The sequence below is a fragment of the Myotis yumanensis genome, unplaced genomic scaffold (assembly GCF_028538775.1).
Source record: "Myotis yumanensis isolate MYYU_CA2020_CCGP unplaced genomic scaffold, mMyoYum1.0.hap1 SCAF_5, whole genome shotgun sequence".
NCBI classification, from domain to species: Eukaryota; Metazoa; Chordata; class Mammalia; order Chiroptera; family Vespertilionidae; genus Myotis; species Myotis yumanensis.
Genome location: NW_027223756.1, coordinates 7031476 through 7050845, shown reverse-complemented (window position 1 = coordinate 7050845; position 19370 = coordinate 7031476). Strand labels below are relative to the sequence as shown.

The 19370-nt window shown below is 45.1% G+C and overlaps 1 protein-coding gene across 4 annotated transcripts in view; it reads left to right on the top strand.

Annotated features, from left to right (window-relative positions):
* The window catches only part of DOCK2 (dedicator of cytokinesis 2), a 372626-nt gene that overhangs the window by 148073 nt on the left and 205183 nt on the right, over positions 1 to 19370 (top strand). The gene's annotated exons all lie outside the window — the stretch shown is intronic.

Below are 19370 nucleotides of genomic sequence, written 5' to 3'. Positions count from 1 at the left end.
TTGTATAGTATATGATGCACCAGGTGTGTGCCAGGTATTGGGTATACAAAGGCATGGTCTCTTAAGAAAATCTTTACAGACATATAAACAAGCAGTTGCAATATAAACTAACAACTAAAATCTACATGCATACTCGGAGTCTGGAGCCACAAAGACTGTGTGTGTGTGTGTGTGTGTGTGTGTGTGTGTGTGTAAGCATTTTTGTCAAGGAAGCCTTCACCAAGATAGTGAAGCTTCAGTTGGTTGTTCAAGGGTGAATAATTACTGATCACAGATACTATCTTATTTCCTATTTCCTAGGCACTGTGCTGAATGCAACCCATTCCTTCGTTCTGCTCACTTTAACCAGTACTCAAGATTGTTATCCTCATTTTACAGATGAAAAACCTGAAATTCATAAGCTTAATGTTCAATTATAGACAGCAAATAAATTGCATGGTCAAAATTCAAACCCAAGTTGGTTCAACTCCAAAGTCTGCATAGTGATAGGCATTGGGGATACAAAAGCTTGATCTTTGTCTCTTCCTTTTCTTTCTATCCTCACCCTTTTCCTTGGGGAGAGAGTGTATAATACCCCAAAACTTGGCTACTCACGATTCACTCCGTGATGTTATGATAATGGTGGTGTTTTCATATATACACTCATGAGCCGGTTGTTGAACTGGCCCTAGTCTTTGCTATTTGATCTTTAAAAAAAACTTTTTAAGGGAGAATTTTGTCTTAACTCTCACAGTGTAGGGACATGAAGGTAGGCCTAATATTTCTCCAGAAACATTCCACAGAATGTTACCTCTTCCTGTTGAAAAGAATTGACAATGTTCCTTATATTTCAGTAATGCTCACATCCCTTTTCGTGTGGACTGTGCCAGAGGACCCCAGTTTGAGGAACACACTTTTAATGGGCTAGCTGCCAATTGCCCGATTAGGGGAGGCTGGCCTCAGCTCACAGTTTATTAGTTAAGCCGTGATGCGGGGATTCCGCCCACCCTATGGGAGTCGACCCCTGGAGTTCCATCCTGACAGGTGGTCATCACTGTGCACATTGGGTAACAGCAGACACTGGTAAGAAGAGGCGTGTCTCACACACCCTGGGTCGTGGGCCTTCAAAGCAAAGTGAGTGCGAGGCTCTGAGCTCCCTTGGGGGACTGTGCACCTGGACTGGAGGTGTGTGAGAGGCATGGTTTCTCTCTCTGCTGCCTTCAGTGCACGGCTTCCATAATGACTTCCTACTGTGGGGACTGCCAGCCCTTCCCCCCGGGGGGAGCACCTGGTTGCTGGATGAGTTTTTAAATACTTGTATTACCACTGGGTTTGGTACAAGATTTGGATACTTTTGGAGTTTCTTACTAACCTCACCATCTCTAAGATGGAAATCTCTCCACTTCTCAAGAGCTTTTTCTTTGACAGAAATTCATTCAGTAACCATGATTACTTTGAACAAAATGTAAAGTCAGAAATCCCAAGTATCTAATCTAAATCTCTCTTTCTGTGGTACAGAGTGGCTCTCAACCCAGGCTGCACATTTACATCACTCGCGCTGCTTTGCATAAGCAGCCGAGCTGAGGCTGCAGTCCCAGTTCTTCTGATTTAATTGGTCTGGGGTGGGCGGGGGCATCTCAATGACAACTTTACCAGGTGACAAGAACAGGCAGCCAGGGTGAGGACCACAGCTCAGTGCACGTCTGCAACTTGAGCATGAACCCGAGTGCCTTGGAGGAGCTATTAAAACAGGTTTCTGGTTGTTAAGTTGGAAGGATGGGGCCTGATCATTTATTTTTCTAACAAGTTCCCGGGTGATATGGATGGTGCTGGTCCGGGAACCACACTTTAAGAATCACTACTCCAATATGGCCTAATTTTTCCCCATCTTCAGTATTCCCTGGAAATAAAAGAACAGTTGGGCTCATCCTCAGGCCTTTACCTTTCTAATTGAAGAGCCCTTTCCAGTCTATAAAACCTAGCATCTTGCAATATGGCATTTAATAAACCGTAAAATGGCAGAATCTTCAAGCCCATTCATTTGTGCTCCTGCATTCATTTTCATGCGGCAGCGGGGACATGGCCTGTGCAAAGATCTGACTTTGAGAATCCAGACCGTTGGATGTGCCGTTTGGTTTCTACAGGCACCAACTTCTCAAAATCTGAAATTAGGAAGAAAAATAAAAAAGGCTCCCAGGGTGAATGTCCTGGAATTGTTTTTTTCTGGTTATTAGAATCCTCTCTGCTGACAACAGCATAGCCATCCATTGTTTAGTGGTTCTTTGTGGGCATCACGGAATAGCCATCTGCCCTCCCCAAGCATAGACTATGTCTGCCCGACGGAACCATTGCTCAGGGACAGACCGTGTGTGGAAAGTTCGCAATTGTAGTGCAGGATGCCAAGCTTCCTTTTGGGGGGCGTTGTGTGTTTGGGGGATGGGAAAGAATGCTTGTCTTCAATAGGTCGTCATTGTTCCAGGAGTTCCACCCCAGCACAGCAGGCCTGGCATGTGGAAGCTGGTTCCCTGTTATTACTTTATTCATCGTAACCCTGGGTGGCATATGACTCAGGGCAGATGTCTGCCTTAGCCTGAGTGTCGGTGTTTTTTTTAATGATGGTGTTAAATTTCCTCACTCAGCTGCGTGAGTTGCACTCAGCATAGGAAAGAGACAGGCTCGGGTGAAGGGTGAAAGGTCGGACTTCTGCCTCTAGTAACCCCCTTTCTCCCCATCCCCGGCCAAGTTTAGTTGTCAACTTCCGTTGCTTTGAAAGGCAGTTTCCCACCGGCTTCGTTCTGTGCCTGGCCATCTGCTGAGTCACTCATAAAATTTAATTTTGCGCCAGACCAGGAGGGAGTTGGTTTTCCCTCTTAAAACAGGCTTTTTATTCTTATATGTCATCCCTCGGAAGGAAAAGAGAGTCCTTGTTTGTACCCTGCCTGCCAGTCACACAGCGGGGAAAGATGGCCCCAGATTCTGAAGAGAAGGAAGTGGTTGTACCAGTATTTGCATCGTGGGTGTCGTAGAGAATGCACAACGTCTGCTTTAAAAAAATAAACCCTTGGAGTCCATGGACTAGACCTGTGGGTCTTACCAAGGCATCTTTCAGTCCTGACTGGTATGGGGGAATCACATACTTAGACTCATCAGCTTAGTGATGGCGAACCTTTTGAGCTCGGCCTGTCACCATTTTGAAAAACCCTAACTTAACTCTGGTGCCGTGTCACATATAGAAATTTTTTGATATTTGCAACCACAGTAAAACAAAGACTTATATTTTTGATATTTATTTTATATATTTAAATGCCATTTAACAAAGAAAAATCAACCAGAAAAATGAGTTCGTGTGTCACCTCTGACACGCGTGTCATAGGTTAGCCATTAGACACATAGAGCTTTCGCCTCTGCATTTTCTCTTGCTTGGACTGTCCTCCCCAGCTCCCATTCTTTCTGGGCAAGTAAGATTCTAAACTCCTTTTAGCTTCAGCTCAAATAATGCTTCCCTTCCAAAATCTTCTCCATGCCACATCCTCTTCCTCTCACTCCCCCACCCCCACCCCAGGCAGGACTTCCTTCTCTGGGCTGTCATAACCATGTGTTCAGACTGATATTACAGCACCGGCTGCTTTGTCACACTTCCCTGTGTGTCCCCTGCCAGGCCTTGAGCGCAGAGGCTCAGAGAGCAAACCTCACTAGCTGGCTTCTCAGGGCTTATACTTCCAGCCTAGCCTCGTACCGATCCCCCTTTCCTCTCCATCCTCCTGCTCTGTTAACATTCTCTCAATCCCTCACCTGACCAGCACCCCCTCACCTGTGGGCTGTGTGGGTGCTGTTGGCACTACCAGAATGCATCCCCTCTCTTGTGGTCCTAGGAACAGCTTATTCCTGATCCGTGTAGCATCTGTGTGTCATCTTCTGTCACTTACCTGCCTGTGGAACTAGGAGCCCCTGATGAGAGAGGTCTACCAATCTGCCCTGGAGCTCTGCCCTCCCCTCCCCACCCCTCCAACGGTGGCTGCACAAAACTCTCTGTTGAAGGAATGAATAAGTATGAGTTTCCCAGATCAATAGCAGGCCCTTGGGTCTTCGGTTCTGAGTCTAAGGGGCTATATGCCTTTTCCTCCTTTTGCCTTCCTTGGATGTCGGGTACAGGGGGTTAAATGAACCACACTTAGTTTATGACATGTTATCCTTATGGGTATGTTCAGGCCCTTCCTTATTTCTTGTGTGTGTGTGTGTGTGGTGTCTGTGTATTTCTCACCTTTCATCCCTATCTCCTGCTCCCATCCTTCTCCCTCCCCCACCTGCTAGAGGTGATTTGTCAATATGTTGAATATGCATGTCTGATGTTTGGTGCGTGTAGTTTTTAACGCACACACACTCCCACTCCCCAGGCATGCCCCTCTCTTAAAAGGGACCAGGCATTGACAGCAGCAGGGCATTCGAATCTTTAGCTCTGCTAAGGTCCCCAGGGGTGGCGTGCACGGGAGTAGTCTGCCTGGAGGGTGTTCTTGGTCCAGAGCTGCCCTGGCCTGCCCACGTGTTTGAGAAGCAGACTCCACAGCGCTCTGCTTGGGTGCCTTCTGAAGTGCAGCCCCCACGGCCACCCTGAGCTCCGTGCTCTCTCATAATCCTCGGCAGCCTGCCTGATGCAGGCGTGAAGGGGGGCTGATGCCTCCTCTTTGCATTACCATTTAATTCCCAGGAATCAATACCACCGTGCAAAAGCAGCCGGTTTTATTCTATCCTATCTGCTCCCTCGTATCTCTAATAACAGGCAGGGAGACAGGGCTTGCTGAAATTCTTTGTCTGGGGTGCATTCCAAGCAGAGAACAGCTAATTAATCCCCAACTTGCAGTTGAAATAGATCAAACTCTCTTGCTGTATCCAGGGTCATTTTCTTTATTCCCTTGCTCATCCCCTGCTTCCATGGCATTAAATGTGCCTTTGCTAGACCAATGGGACAATCTTATGCGTTCATGGACAGTGACATCTGATACACTTTTCCCCCCAGCACCTTCGAGCCTGTAAAGTCTTTCCTCATAAGTCATAAGGACTTTGTTTCTGGCCACCAATGGCAAGGTAGGCTTTATTATCCCGTTTTATGAATGAGGAAGCTGAGTCTCAGAGAGAGGCTGGGTGATCCTAACCGAGGTCAGAGAGTTAGTAAAGGGCAGAGCTGGGAGGGAGTCACCCCACCTCACTCCAAAGTCACCAGCCTCCCACATGCCACGCCCCCCACCATGAGCATTTACACTTTCCCAGTGTCGGTTCCCTGGTGGAGGGGCGTGCACAGGCCCTGGAGTCAGGCCACATTGCATTCATATGCTCATCCGGCAGACACCAGGGCTGTCCTGGACCCTGTGTCGTATGCTGGGGTGATGGTGGGGAGCAGAGAAGGCCTGCATCCGAGCTCCGCCTCTTCCTAGCTGGGGACCTTGGAAGTCATGCAATCTCTCTGTGCAATGGGGTGCTGCTTCCCCAGGTGGTCAGGATTACAGGGAACACAAGCACCTGTGAACACAGGCAGCTCCGCAGCTGGCACACAATCCACACCCAGTGCCGGTGGCTTCCCTTCCTCCCTCGCTGCCCTTCCTTCCTTGCTCCTCCCACTGCTCCAGGCTGCCTCTGAGGCACCCCTGTCTCTCTTCTAAGAGCAGTAGAGGGCCCAGTGGCCTCCTGGGAGAATGGCAAACAGGTACTGTGCCCTTCCCACTGAGGCAGCCCCTTCCCGCCAGCCTGCGGCGCCAGCTGCTTCGGAGGAGGCTTGCCAAGGAAGATGCTGCAGACAGAGCAAAGCGTCCCTGCAGGGCAGCTGGACTTCCTAAGTGTTCCCTGTGGAGGGAAGAGCCAGCCTCCCCTGGGCTCCTTAGGGTCCCAGAACTTCGGGGCTCAGGATAGTCACTGCTGGGTGTTGTGTGCTGGGGCTGACTCACACCAGCTCCTGAGAACCCAGGGTTACATTTTAGGAATCTTGAGAGTTATTTTATTAAATCACTGCCATTATTAAAAATTTATATAAATATCTATAAGTAAATAGGTTAATTAAAATCAGAGGCAACAAATAGATACTCAAAACGCATCGCTTCCTAATGATCTCTACCCTGGATTCTTGCATCTAGTGGGTTCCTTCGGTGGGAATACTACGCAATGCTCTGCGGCCGCCCATCTCTTCCCAACTCCGTGTTCAGTGACGTCACACTGGCAGCTTGAAACCCACCGTCAGTGAGGACTCACACACGGCATTGCCAACACTGTCTATCCAGGCCTTTAGTTTTTCTTCCCTGAGTGCCGACTGGTAAACATGTGCCGACACAGCACTGCCTGGGACTCAAAGGAATTGCAGAAAACAAGGCAAGCCCAGGGGAGCTGCCCGTGCGCCTCTTCTTCCCGTGGCCCTGGCTCTGCTGCCCTAAAGGTTCTCATGGGACCGAGCAAAGAGAAGCTGCTCTGGGGAGGCAGCGGCTTTTCAGACAGACTAAACACTCAACCTAGAGCAGAGATGTAGAAGGATGCTTCAGTTGCCATGGCAATTCTTACTGACTGGCAATGGCTTCTTTCCTAGCCGTGTTGAGAATGTGGCGGCCTACATAGACCAGGGAGAGAGCGCCCAGGTTCCTGCACAGGTGAGGGGTGGGCAGAGTGACCTCGGGCTGCGGGTTCGCACTGCCTAAACCAGATGTTCAGTCCACACAGCTGTGTGAGAAGCACACTTCCCAGGGACAGTATTGTTTTTCCCTACAGTAGGTTTTGACCTTTTGGCCTTAAATAGGGTTCAAAGATGAATAAAATTCATTTTGATTAGCAAACATCACAGTAATCATTGTTACAAGGTAGAAGCATCTATGGATACCAAACTTGTCGGGCTAAAGTGTGAGGAGAATCAGGATATTTGCATAGTCTCAAGGTATCTTTCCAAAGTATCCACTTATTAATGACACAAGGAACGATAGTAACTTTACAGTGGAGAAACCTGACAGGCACCATCTTACGGTAATCAGGTGATGACAGAGCACCCCCAGTGAAGACATAAAGCAGCATCCTGTGCCTCTTGACAAGATGTACTGAGGACAAGATGTACTCATGTGGGGAATCATGCCCAAAAGGCACAACCCGGATCTCATAATTAGAAAGCATTCAACAAACCCCAGTTGAAGGATATCCTACAAAATAATGGACTAGTACTCTTCAAAAGTTAAGGTCATGTGAAAGACCAGGAGAACCCATCACATATTGGAGGGCACTTAGGAACCATGGCAACTAAATTCACTGTACGATCCTGAATTGGGTCATGGACCAGAAACTAGACATTAGAAGGAAACTGGCTAGAATCAGGCCTGCCGTTTAGTAAGTAGTATTGTGCCATTGTGAATTTCCTGTTTTGATCATTGCGCTCTGGTGATGTTAGCATGTAGGGAAGTTGGGTGAAGAGTACATAGGCACCTTCTCTGCTACGTTTGCCACTTTTCTTTAAGTCTGAAATTTCAAAATAAAAAACATTTTAAAGATTAATTTTGAGGTGTGTAAGGGATGCTTGCCCACTTACAGAGAATGCATTGGGAGGATGAGCAGTTCCCCAAAGTACACCTGTTCCAGCATGAAGGGATGCTGATAGGTGAGGGGCTTTCTCCGCTTTTTCAGTTAAAACTACAAAATCCGAAGACAAATGACCATCCTTAGTAGAGGATTCTACACTGTTAACTGCTCCAGCCTAGCAAGAGGTGATCAAGTGAGCAACTAGGCCATTGTGTGACTAAACCATCAGCGTGCACTCACCCAGGACTGGGCAGTTTCCTAAGTGCCCTCCAATATGTGATGGGCTCTCCTGGTCTTTCCCATGACCTTAACTTTTGAAGAGTACTAGTCTATTATTTTGTAGAATATCCTTCAACTGAGGTTTGTTGAATGCTTTCTAATTATGAGATCTGGGAGTGTGATGGAGCAGAGAGCCTGTCCTGGCCACAGGGCCTCCAGGGCTGCAGCCTTGTCCTGGGCTCTCTGACAGCCCTGTCCACGCCATGATTCCTTGGCCAACTTTTGGGGCTTGAATGTTACCCGATCTTCGCTTGACAGGCTTGGAGAGTGAGTGGTTTAACAAAACTTCCCAGATGGTCCCTGGGTTGTTAATCTCAGAGGATCCTTCTGGAAAATTAAAAGACAGCTTTGTTGATGGTTGACCAGAACTCCCCCCAATAAAATTAATAATCCAATGTGTTCTGCTCCGTCAGCACTAATTAGAAATACTTCTAGACGTATTCTTCAATATTGCTTTATCTGCCAGGACCAAAGTATAAAGGAGTTTGCCTGCAGCCAAAGCCCTGAGGGCCTGTGTGCACTCCCTTCCGCCCTCAATTCCATACCCACCTTGTGCCTCCCAGGGCCAGGACCAGGGTGAGGCAAGTGAAGCTTACCTGGGGACGGAGGCAAAGTGTACGGGGCACCAAAAATGCACTGATCAAGAAAAAGAATATTTCCATGCAGTATGGGTTGATATTTTGTTCATCATGTATTTTTTGCATTAATTTTTATTTTTAAACGGGGACACTAAGTTTGATTTGTCTGGATTATTGAGTTCTTGGATGCCTCTTACATTTTGTCCCATGGGCAGGAGCCTTGATCTCTCACCTTAGTGCTGGCTCTGTGTAGTGCCTCTTGCCAATACCAGCACCTGTGGTAAGAAAGCTGGGCTCTGCACGTGAATGCGTGAGCGTGGCAGCTGGCAGGCGTGGAGAGGCACCTTTTTGTTCACCCCGAAAGAATGCCGAGGAAGGTTGCTGTCTGCAGGGAATCCTTGCATAAAAGCACGAGTTGAAAGGAACAGCCATTTACACTGAACCTTCCCTGGGCCAGCCACTTGCTTTCCAAAAAGCATTTCCTACATAATGTCTGAATTAAATCTCCCCTTCACAGTTGGCAGCGTGAGTTAAAAGCCCGCTCAGCAGCAGAAAAATGTAGCTATGTTTGGTCCAGGTTACAGTTACTGAGGGAACTATAACTTTGATTTGCCCAACTGGTCTAAATGTAAATCCTTAAGAGAAGCATGGTAAGTGTGAAAGGAAGTGCTTGGTTTTTAAAGATGCCTTTGATCCACGGCTCTGTCTGTAGTACCCCAGCTGTCACACGCAATCCAGGGGCAACAACCAGGGACTGTACCAGAAAAGTTTCCAGAAAACAACCCAAGAGTTCTAGAATGGACATTTTCTCAGGGAGATTTCAGATAATATTAGCCATAGGCATAAACAATTGACTTGGCAGCACAGGTTAGAAAATGCAATGTTTAATTCCAGCCCAGTTTTTCCAAGCAACATAAATGCTAAAGCTGTCTTTGACTCTCTAATGAGAATTCCTCCAGAATTCACTCTCAACTTAGCTTTCCTCTCCACCCATCTTTCCGACTGTCTCCAGTGTATGGTGTGTTCCAGGTAGACCAGTCTCTCACTGCCCCACCAACCCTCATCCTTTCCTCTTTCTTTGTCATTGACATGGTTCCTCAATCTGGAGGGCATTTAGTGGTTGTCCTCAGGCCCCCCAATTAGAGGTTCATGACCTGAATCTGGCCCACCAATCTATTTCATTTCCCTCACCAAATTATTATTATTTTTAAAATATGTTTTTATTAATTTCAGAGAAGAAAGGAGGGAGGAATAGAAACATCAATGATGAGAGAGAATCACTGATCTGCTGCCTCCTGCACGCCCCCTACTGGGGATCCAGCCCACAACCTGGGCATGTGCCCTGATCAGAAATCAAACTGTGCTCTCCTAGTTCATGGGTCGATGCTCAACCACTGAGCCACACGAGCCAGGCACACTTGTCGAATTATTTAATGAAGCTACTCGAATTACTTCCTATTGTTTTCTAGGTGATGGAGTTGCAGGTTTATGCTATCTGCCTCACCCACCTGAATTGTGACTCCTGGGAGCCAGACTTTGCCTTTCCTGATAGACCCAACCCAACTGCCCCTCCCATTAAGAAACCATCCCAGATTCCTTTTGCCCTATTGTATCAATCTCCCAGATGCAGTCTGAAAACTTTTGGTTTTATATAGAATTAAGTGCTTAATTATCTGCAGTTTGACATCTGTTCTTGTCATTTTAGGCATGTCTAGCATATGTTGAAACAGGGCCAGCACTTTTTCTATTATTTTTCTATTTTTCTTTTCAACTAAAGCAATGTCTTTCCATCTCACAAAACATTATCTGAGCACCTACTGTTTGTCAGGCACCATTCTGGGCATCATGGATGCAAAGGTGATTAAGACAAAATGCTCATTCATTCAAAACTACCCCCGAGGTCTTAATTCTCAGTGTTCCTCAACTCTGGTGCTTGGCCTCAATGGTCTATTCATTTTTCAGGGCCCACCTTGTCCTGTGCCTTTCTCCATGGTTAACACTCCTCCCACTGCCACCAGGAACTCTCTCTGACTATTCAGATCATCGCTGTCTTTTGAAGACTGGGTGGATTCCCCTTATCTCTCAACCACCTTGTGCATTCCACAGGTGTGTGTCCACCCCAGCCTCCTGGAATTTTGTCATAGCCTACAATTTACTGGGCATGCTCTTATGTGGGTATCCTACTTCTAGTTTATATGCCCTCTGAGGATGGGGCTGATCCAGTCTTCTATCTCTCCTCTACTTCCACACTGCCTGGGCATAGTGCCGAAGTCAGAGCAGATGCTCAATAATTAATCTTTGTGTTTTGATTGATCCTCTCATCCTCAATTATTCAACTTTCTCAAATACACACTGACACTAATTTTATTTTTTTATACTCAGCAGACCCTAATGAGAAAGGCAAATCTGTTGTTGCATTAAACATCATATACAAAGCAGGTACCAACTTGGAGTATTGTTGTGCTCCCCAAATAGTTTCTACATCAATTTAGAATTCAACATACATTTTCCTGCGGAAATAATGCCACACAATGACGGTGGTCAGTCTGTGTGAGCATGTTTAACCCATAGTGTAAAGGAACCCTGGGACAGAGAGCAGAGGCTCACGGTTACCTGTCCTCATTTCATGAATAGTTTCCAAACATTGTAGGTCCTTCACCTTACCTGACACTCATCACACTTTGCTCACCTTCAAACTATCGGTTCCCTTATCTACACAATAAGTCCCATGAGTGTGAGGACTACATCTCTCTTGTTTAGGTGATATTTGGTCTGAGAGTGTTTTCACAGCTTTAGAGAACACATGACTTCTATTTCCAGCTCTAATCCTGACAGTCTGTGTGATCTGAGGCAGGTGACTCAGACATATCCTAACACAGTATCTGGCACAAAAAGTATCTGTTGACTTTCATTGAGTTAAATTGAAAGATTATGAACTTTGGAGGCCCACAGACATGGGTTCAAATTCCACCTGTGCTGCTAATTAGCTGTGTGATCTTGGGGAAGTGTCATGGCCTCTCTGAGCCTCAGCTTACCTCTGCATAATATTTTGTTCATCCTGACTATCATATTGATACTTAATATATGTTTCTTCTTTTCTTTCTTCTTGCCCCAATGTAATCCCATAAGTATTGATTATTTAGTGATGTCTGCTTTTCACACTGTATTGGCTGAGGTGGTGGTGACAGAGAAGGTGATATTTGGTCTGAGAGTGTTTTAACAGCTTTAGAGAACACATGACTTCTATTTCCAGCTCAGTCCTGACAGTCTGTGTGATCTGAGGCAGGTGACTCAGACATATCTGTGAAAGAGTGATGTTGGGTTTCTCTTATTTTCAAGTTTTTTTTGTTTTGTTTGTTTGTTTTTACCTAAGTATCACTCACGTTAGGTGAGTGACTATAACTTCTCAATGTTCTAGGGGTGGAGCCCAAATTGAATTCAGTTTTGTGTTTTATCTTAATTATTAATGCATACTTTATATTCTAATTCAAAACAGATCCAGGTTTAAGAAATATTACTGTTATTTGTGAGTCACGCATTAATGAACACTGCTATGAGTCCATCACTGTGTAAAGCACCTTATATACAGAAGTCCATTCATTTTTGCCATAATCCAGGGAGCAAATTGTTATCATGCTCAGGTTGCCTGTGAACACACTGAGGCTTACAGGAGTTTAAATAAATAGGTTTAGGCTATGAAGTACATTAGTGGCAGAGGCAGAGTTCAGTCTGTTTAAATCTAAACCTTTCTCCTACCCCTCCTCAAAGGATATATAAAAACAGGGTTTTGACCAAAATGCTTATGCCATGTTAACTGGAAAGAGCAGGACACAAATTTTCTTTCACACATATAAGGACTTGAAGGAATCATAAATGCATGAGAAGTCAGATGTGTTGCAGGGTTGGACTGATGGGTATATAATCTCATTTTTGTTTTTGGTAATGTTTGTGCAATAAATAATGTTTTTTTAAAGAATGCTAGAATGCTCTGCATAATTTAGAGGTATAATCTGAGAGATAGTTGACTTTTTTAGACATTAAATTTATACTATGCATTTTTGTAAGGGATCAGAAATATAAAAATGAATGCAAAGCTAGTATTTTATTTTATGCCCCTCCCCAAGCATTACTATGACTGTAGTAGGTAATAAAGGACAGTCACCTCTGTGGAAAGTGGAGACTTCTTTTTCTGTAAATAGAGCCAGTCTTTAGGGAACAGAGGGACGCTTTCATATCTGGGAGCAAGGAATGCCATGACTCAGGGAAGGTTGGAGAGGAGTAGTTGTAATCTTCCCAAATACCCCCCCAGGAGATTAATTATTTATCTGCTTGAACCCTATTCTGGAAGATAAGTTACAATACTTTGTCTTCTTAGTTGTAGGATAAAAGAAGAGAAGGCGATAGTACATATATCACCAGCATCTTTGCTTTTTGAGAATAGATAATTTAGCACATTTTTTATTTTGTATCAGACTCTGAATTGATAATATATAAAGTTAATTTAGGCAATATCATTCACTCATTCATCCATCCTTTCATCTCTCTGTCTAACCATCCATCCATGCATCCATCCATCCATCCATCTATCCATCTATCCATCTATCCTCTCATCCATCTGTCTATGCATCTATCCATCCACCTACCCATCTATCCATACTTTTGTATGTCTATCCATCCAACTACCCATGAACACATTCATTTCCCATATTTGTTCACGTGCTTAGTACTTACTCTGTGTCAAGCAGATACTACCCTTTGGATATTAAACATTAAAAGCTGTGGTCCCCTACTTCCAAGAATAATGAATAAAATTGTGTGAAGACTCAAAATGAAGAACCACCAACCCTGCCTAAGGTGAGGTGAGGATTTTGAGTGATGAGTCAGGAAAGGGTTCCCAAAGGTGATGATTGAACTGGGTTTTTTGACTACTGAGTAGGAGATTGGCAGGTGACCAGGGGAAGGGGCATCTCAGACACAGGTAAGAACCTGCTTTCAAAGGCATCCTGGTTGCTTTCTGTGGGAAGGGCGAGCTGACCCAGACTGGCGGGGTTAGGGCCTGGGAGAATCAAGACCTCACTAGACCCAAAGGACTGAACTCCCTCCACAAGCTGACTGCAGTCCAAGAGGCAGTGAGTTCTGCTTCATGAAGACATCATGACTGGGAAAAGATTATAATCAGAAATCTAGGGAGCAGATGGAAATCCAAGACTCAATGTGAGCAGGGCCAGACTGACACAGGCCGAGGGAAAGAGCTTGGTAGGAAGAACATACTGGTATAAGGCTGAGTGAGCTGTTATTAGCCTGCACTTTTATTAGAGAAAAGCACCCTATAACAAAGACCTCCTTGTTATAGCAAAGGGCACAATAGGTACACATTCCTCCCAGTTAATTCTGACAGTGCCTTTCTCAGGACATCTTCCCAGATTCCCCCCAGTTGGGTTCTTTGTGTCTTTTCTGAGCATCCTCAGCGCTCTGGGAGAACACTGTGTGGCCATTTCCTTACTGTGTGGTCTTCCCCCAGGCACATTGCCAGCAGGGCCTGGGCTTTCTCTGTCCCTGAAACCCCAGCACTTAGGACAGCACATGGCACACAGTGAATGGTCTCCCTGGGCTGCATGTAGAAAGACCTAGAGAGCATTTTACAAATAACAGTGCCTGTGCTCAGCCCCAGAAAGTTAGTCTGGGTGGAGCCTGAGCATGGGCATGTTTATATATTTAGAAAGTCCCAAGGTAATCCTAAAAATGCAGCCATGGTCATGAACCACTGGAGCAGATGCTGAGAGAACGTTTCTGGAGATACTGATTTATAATGAACACTAGCCTGGTCATCTCATTGTTGTTAAGGCAGGGGTTGGGGAAGGAGCAGCAACCAACTGTTCAGGCAGCTTCCTAAGGCTCTAGCTTCACCCCCAACTAGGAACACTGGGATCAAAAGACTTCTTTTAGATGTTGTGCTCTTACCGGAAGGAAACTCAGTGTGTGGCTAGGCTTACGCACATAGATGTGACTCAAGGTGAACTGGTTACACTAACCAACTAGGTGGATTCTCACTGGCTGAGAATATAAAAGGGCTAAACATTCAAGAGAGAAGACCGTCCTGCTTGCAGCTGATTAGGGAAGGATCAGCACCGGGGCTTCAGAGTGGGGGCTCTGAGTATACTATGGAGACGGGGAAATAAACTGGTCATGTTCTTGTCATCTAGAAAGGTCACCCGAAACTGTGTCAAATTGGGCAATTTGGAATAAATCAGAAAAATAAACTAGTTCTCTCTCTCCTAAATTTATTTGAGATATACAGGTTGGAGAGAGAGAGAGAGAAGGGAGCCCACAACCCAAACTTTCCAAAGAGAGTGAGGTGGGGATGATATCAATATTAGACATATGATAGGACTTTAAACATTTGTTGAAATCATCATTACAATTTGGGAACGGTGGAGAAAATCACACATGCTTTATCAGAATTAAAGTAGAGACACACAGTGTGGGAGTTGGTAGGGGGACAGAGAGAGAGAGAAAGAGATTGAGAAAGAAGAGATCATACTTGGCGAGATGAGAAGAAATGCTCTTGTTCTAGGAGGCAGTAATTTTGTCAGCACATGGAGAGGGGCACGCACCTCCATTGCTTGCTCTTCATAGAGATGGGTTTCTGGGGAGGGTTTAGTTATATCCGATCTGAACTGAAAAACAACATTGAGGCTGTGTAACTGCACATGTAGATCAGAGGATACACAGTCATCCCTCAGATTTATTGCTCTTTTCTGGCCAACTCTCTTGTGATTAAGATTGGCCTACTTTCTCCATCCCTTCCCAGCAACAGGAAAGAGGTTTGAGGGTGATATCTTAAAGCCTCCTGTTGGTAATGTTTCTAAAGTTTTGGGTATAATTTTTGCCTAAGCAGGCTTATCAGGGAGAACAGGCTCTGAATTCTGGCTGAGACCCAGAATCCTGGGATGTTCATGAGACCTATCTCTGAACTTAGATTTGTGCCTGGCTGGCTTAGAATGAATCTGTGGGGGAAAGAGTCCTTTTTCTTAAAAAAAAAAAAAAAGAAAGAAAATGGAAGGGTGGGGGCAATTGAGTGTTGATATGAGGAGACCCTGCTGAAGAATCTAGGTCAGTCATTATCCAGTGAGCTACAGAATTCTGTTTTTTTCTCTGGAGTGATTAGGGGTATTTTTACTGTGAGAAGGAGTGTACAGTAGAAGGTTGTGTATTTTTTTATTCCTCTCTTCCCCTGTCTAACAAGCCCTTAGCATTAGTGTGGGGTCAAGCTCTGTTGCCAGTACCATTGAGGAAGTCTATGCCTAGAAGTTTCCAGATTCTACATTCTGATTCCATCCCCTCCTCTCAGCATCTATAGGGAATTAACCTGAGTTGAAGAATGACATTCTATCCATGGAACTTTAAATATCAATAAACACTTGGAGGTATATTTGGGAAATAATTTGGGGTGGCGGAGTATCATGCTGGTCCTTAGCGGCACCTTCTGTGCCTATGGCTAAAGCCATCTGGGACTGGGGTTGCAGGCTGGTGATGAAGTAGAGGCATAAAGTAGGAGGAAACAGAGGAGAAACTAGCCACCAGTGGAACAGGGGAGAGAGAGGAGGGCAGTAATGGAGGGTGGAAGAAGGTCATTGCGAAGTTGGGCAGGGAGGGATAAATGGTAGCAAAGGTTTTTACCAACAGGGAGTTTTCACCACCATTTCTTATAGGCCCATGGATGCATGCTTTAAATATATTGTTTCCCAAGCAAGCAGCATTTATTAAAAGTTAAGTAATTTGTTTACAGATTTAAAAATTAATCTATAATAATAAAAGCGTAATATGCTAATTAGTCCGGACAGCCGAACAACCTTTCGGACATCCTTCTGGATGACATTCCAGACGATGCCAGGGCTGCGAGGGCCAACACAAGCCGCTGCGGCTGCGAGGGCCAAACCCCTTGCACAAATTTCGTGCATTGGGCGTCTAGTAATATATAAGTAGCGTTTATAATTTTCTGACCAGCAGAGTTCAACAGAATGCCTGCCTATCTTGTTTTTGTTCAAACAAGGGATCTTGACATTGCAATTAGCCAATGCGGTAACACTGAAGAGGACTCTACCATTTCTGTTAAGCTTCTTGAAACATTACAAATAGTTCACAGAGCCCCATTTCTACAGTGGGAACTCTAAGGGAGCGCATTGCTGCTGGGGCATTGGGACATTTTTCTTGCTTGGTACATTTGGGTATTACAAACAATACAAAATTGCTGTAAATAGCTGTGTTCACAGTGCATGAGCCCTGCACCCAAGAAGACATGGAATCAAATCCAGCTCCCTCACCCATGGTTCTGTGACTCTGGACAAGTTACGTAAATGTCAGAATTTCCTGCTTTGTAGCATGGGGAGCAGCAGTGTAGCAGATGGATACGATCATTCTGGGAATTAAATGAGATGGTGCACATGAAGCATTTAGCATAGCATCTGTCACCTATTAAGTGCTTAAAATATTGAATGGTAATAATAATTACAATGGATCTTATTTTACACCTTAAAATGGAATAACACTTATCCCCTGGGTTTTCCCACAATGCACTGAGATAATAAATACAAGGCACACAGCCCATTGCTGGCACATGTGAAGAATCCAGCAAATGTTAGCTGTGTTGTTTATCCATTTCTCCTTACACAGTCCCATAGATCCCTCCTGCTTTGAAGAACAAAAGTAGACACCTCTGAGGTACATCTCCTAAGTGGCTCCAGCCAGTCTCCATTCATCCGCATTAAGATGTTAGACTAACAGACCTTGGTTTCATTTTTTCTGCTCTTGGCTGCAGGTTGGAGGTTCCAGTGTATTTTACTAAAAGCTCCACAAGCAACTTAATAGGACCTGAATAAAAGAAACATTTGTCTCTAAGCACAATTGGATATTTTTTGTTGGAGGCAATAGTTTTGTTATGTATTTTTTTTTCTTTTTTCCTGGTTGCTTTAAGTAGATTTTTTTTCCCCACCTGCAAATGGAACTTAAAAGCATTTGATAAATGGAATACGATATTTCATAGTTCTGCCTTTTTAAGAGGTGTTAAACCATGTTACTTTGTAATGCTCCTCTCAGTTGACAATAGCACTTTATCCAAGAGCACCAAGGGTCCTGTGGCCGCCCAGCATGGGGAAGACCCGCCCCCCCACCCCCATAGGGCTGCCTGCGGGGCACCACCACAGCCCCTGGAATGCATCCATCCAGTCCCTGTGAGTGCGGTTCCTTAGGCATATTGACTGACTCATCTTTTTCCAATTGGGAAACAGGTCTATTCTCTTAATTATCATAAGTGATTATTGAGAAAATTTCCAATAAACCATAGCAAATAAAGTTATCCCTTTAACCTCACATCTCTGCCTCTTCCCCCTGCTCAGAGGGACCATTGTTAATGTCTTGCCATGCATTTTTCCAGATTTTTGGACATAGGAAAATATTTTTTCAAAAACATAAATGGGATTATATTACACATGGTAGCCTGTGGTCTCTTTTTACTGGCTATATTAAGGATATCTTTTCAGATCAAGAATATCTGCCTTCTCCTATTCCATTGAGTGGATAAGCTGTCATTTATATAATGGGATCCCTGATTGGGGGACATTTATCTTGCTTGCTGCATTTGGATATTATAAATAAAACAATATGCTATCAACAGCTGTGCACACAAATGTTTGCTTCGCTGTTTACTTTGGGCAAATTTGCAGAAAGATTTATCATCTCAAAGTCCTGCCGCCTGCATTCATCTCCGTGGTCCTAATACACAGAGGCAGGGGCAGCTGTAAGCCTCGACCCAGGGGTCAGGCAGGCCTGGGCAGGAACTAGGATTGGTGCTCACACCTGGTGTGTGATCCCAACTAGAGCCTCAGTGTTCCCAGCTGCAAGTCTGGGATAATGGAAGGATTTCCCCCATTTCATAGGTGCTTGCAGAATTCCTTAAGCTAATATATGCCACATGCTTAGAAGAGTACCTAACATGTAGTAAAAGCTCAGAAAATATTAGCGGTCAGTGTCAGAACTAGGTACAGATTCTCAAAACAATCCTGACACTGTGGGTGCCATTATGCCCAGTTTAGAGGTGAAGAAACTGAGGCTCGGGGAGGTGAGTCTGGTTAACGTAGGGAAGGAGCACAGTTAGTGCTGGCTCCGTTGTCTGTGCGAGGAGAGACTCTATTTTCATAACACTGAGAGCCTAACGCACTCACTCTTCGTGGCACCTCCCCACACTCTGTGTCATGGCAAGAGGATGGGATTAGACAGAACTGAGCTGGAATTCAGGCTTGCCACCCGTGAGTGGATAATTCCCGGGCAAGTTACTCATCCTCCCTCTCATGCTCATATTTCACTTCTGGAGCTTCAATGGTTTTTTGTTTTTTTTTTAATTAAATGAGATTACAGTTGTCGGGTCTATATGCATAGTTCTTAGCATATAGTATCACCTCAAGATTGTTAGGTAACAGCAGTGTCAGAATGAGAAGCCCATATTTTCTTCCTTTTTTGTCTTCTCCTACCACTGATGCAAACTCTCTCTCCTAGAGAAGGTGAACCCCTGGGGCTCAGACACTCATGGCCACATGAGGGCTCACCCACGTCCTGCCTGGGAAGTGGGGAGCTGCCTGGTGGATAGGAGATGGGGAGGTGATGGCGCACAGCTCCACTGACCTCGCCCTCTGCCTCTCTGAGTCCCCGCCCCCGCCGCCGCTGTTGCCTCCTTTACCCAATGAACTGTCCTGCAGTTAATCAAGTCTTCCCGGAGAGAAGCCAGTCACACAGAAGGGAAGAAGACAGCCTTAAACCTAGAACTCCTGAGAAAGAGAGAAGGTGACTGTGCTTTAGAGGAGACCTTGTGGTCTCCTTTGAGGGTTAGGATATTTTCTTTGTAGGGAGTGTTCCTGGTGCCTTCTAAGTGAAAAGGAAGTAGAAAGGACCTCTTCCATAGGCGCACAGAGCAGAGAAAGACTGTGGCAGCTCTGGGCAGCAGCA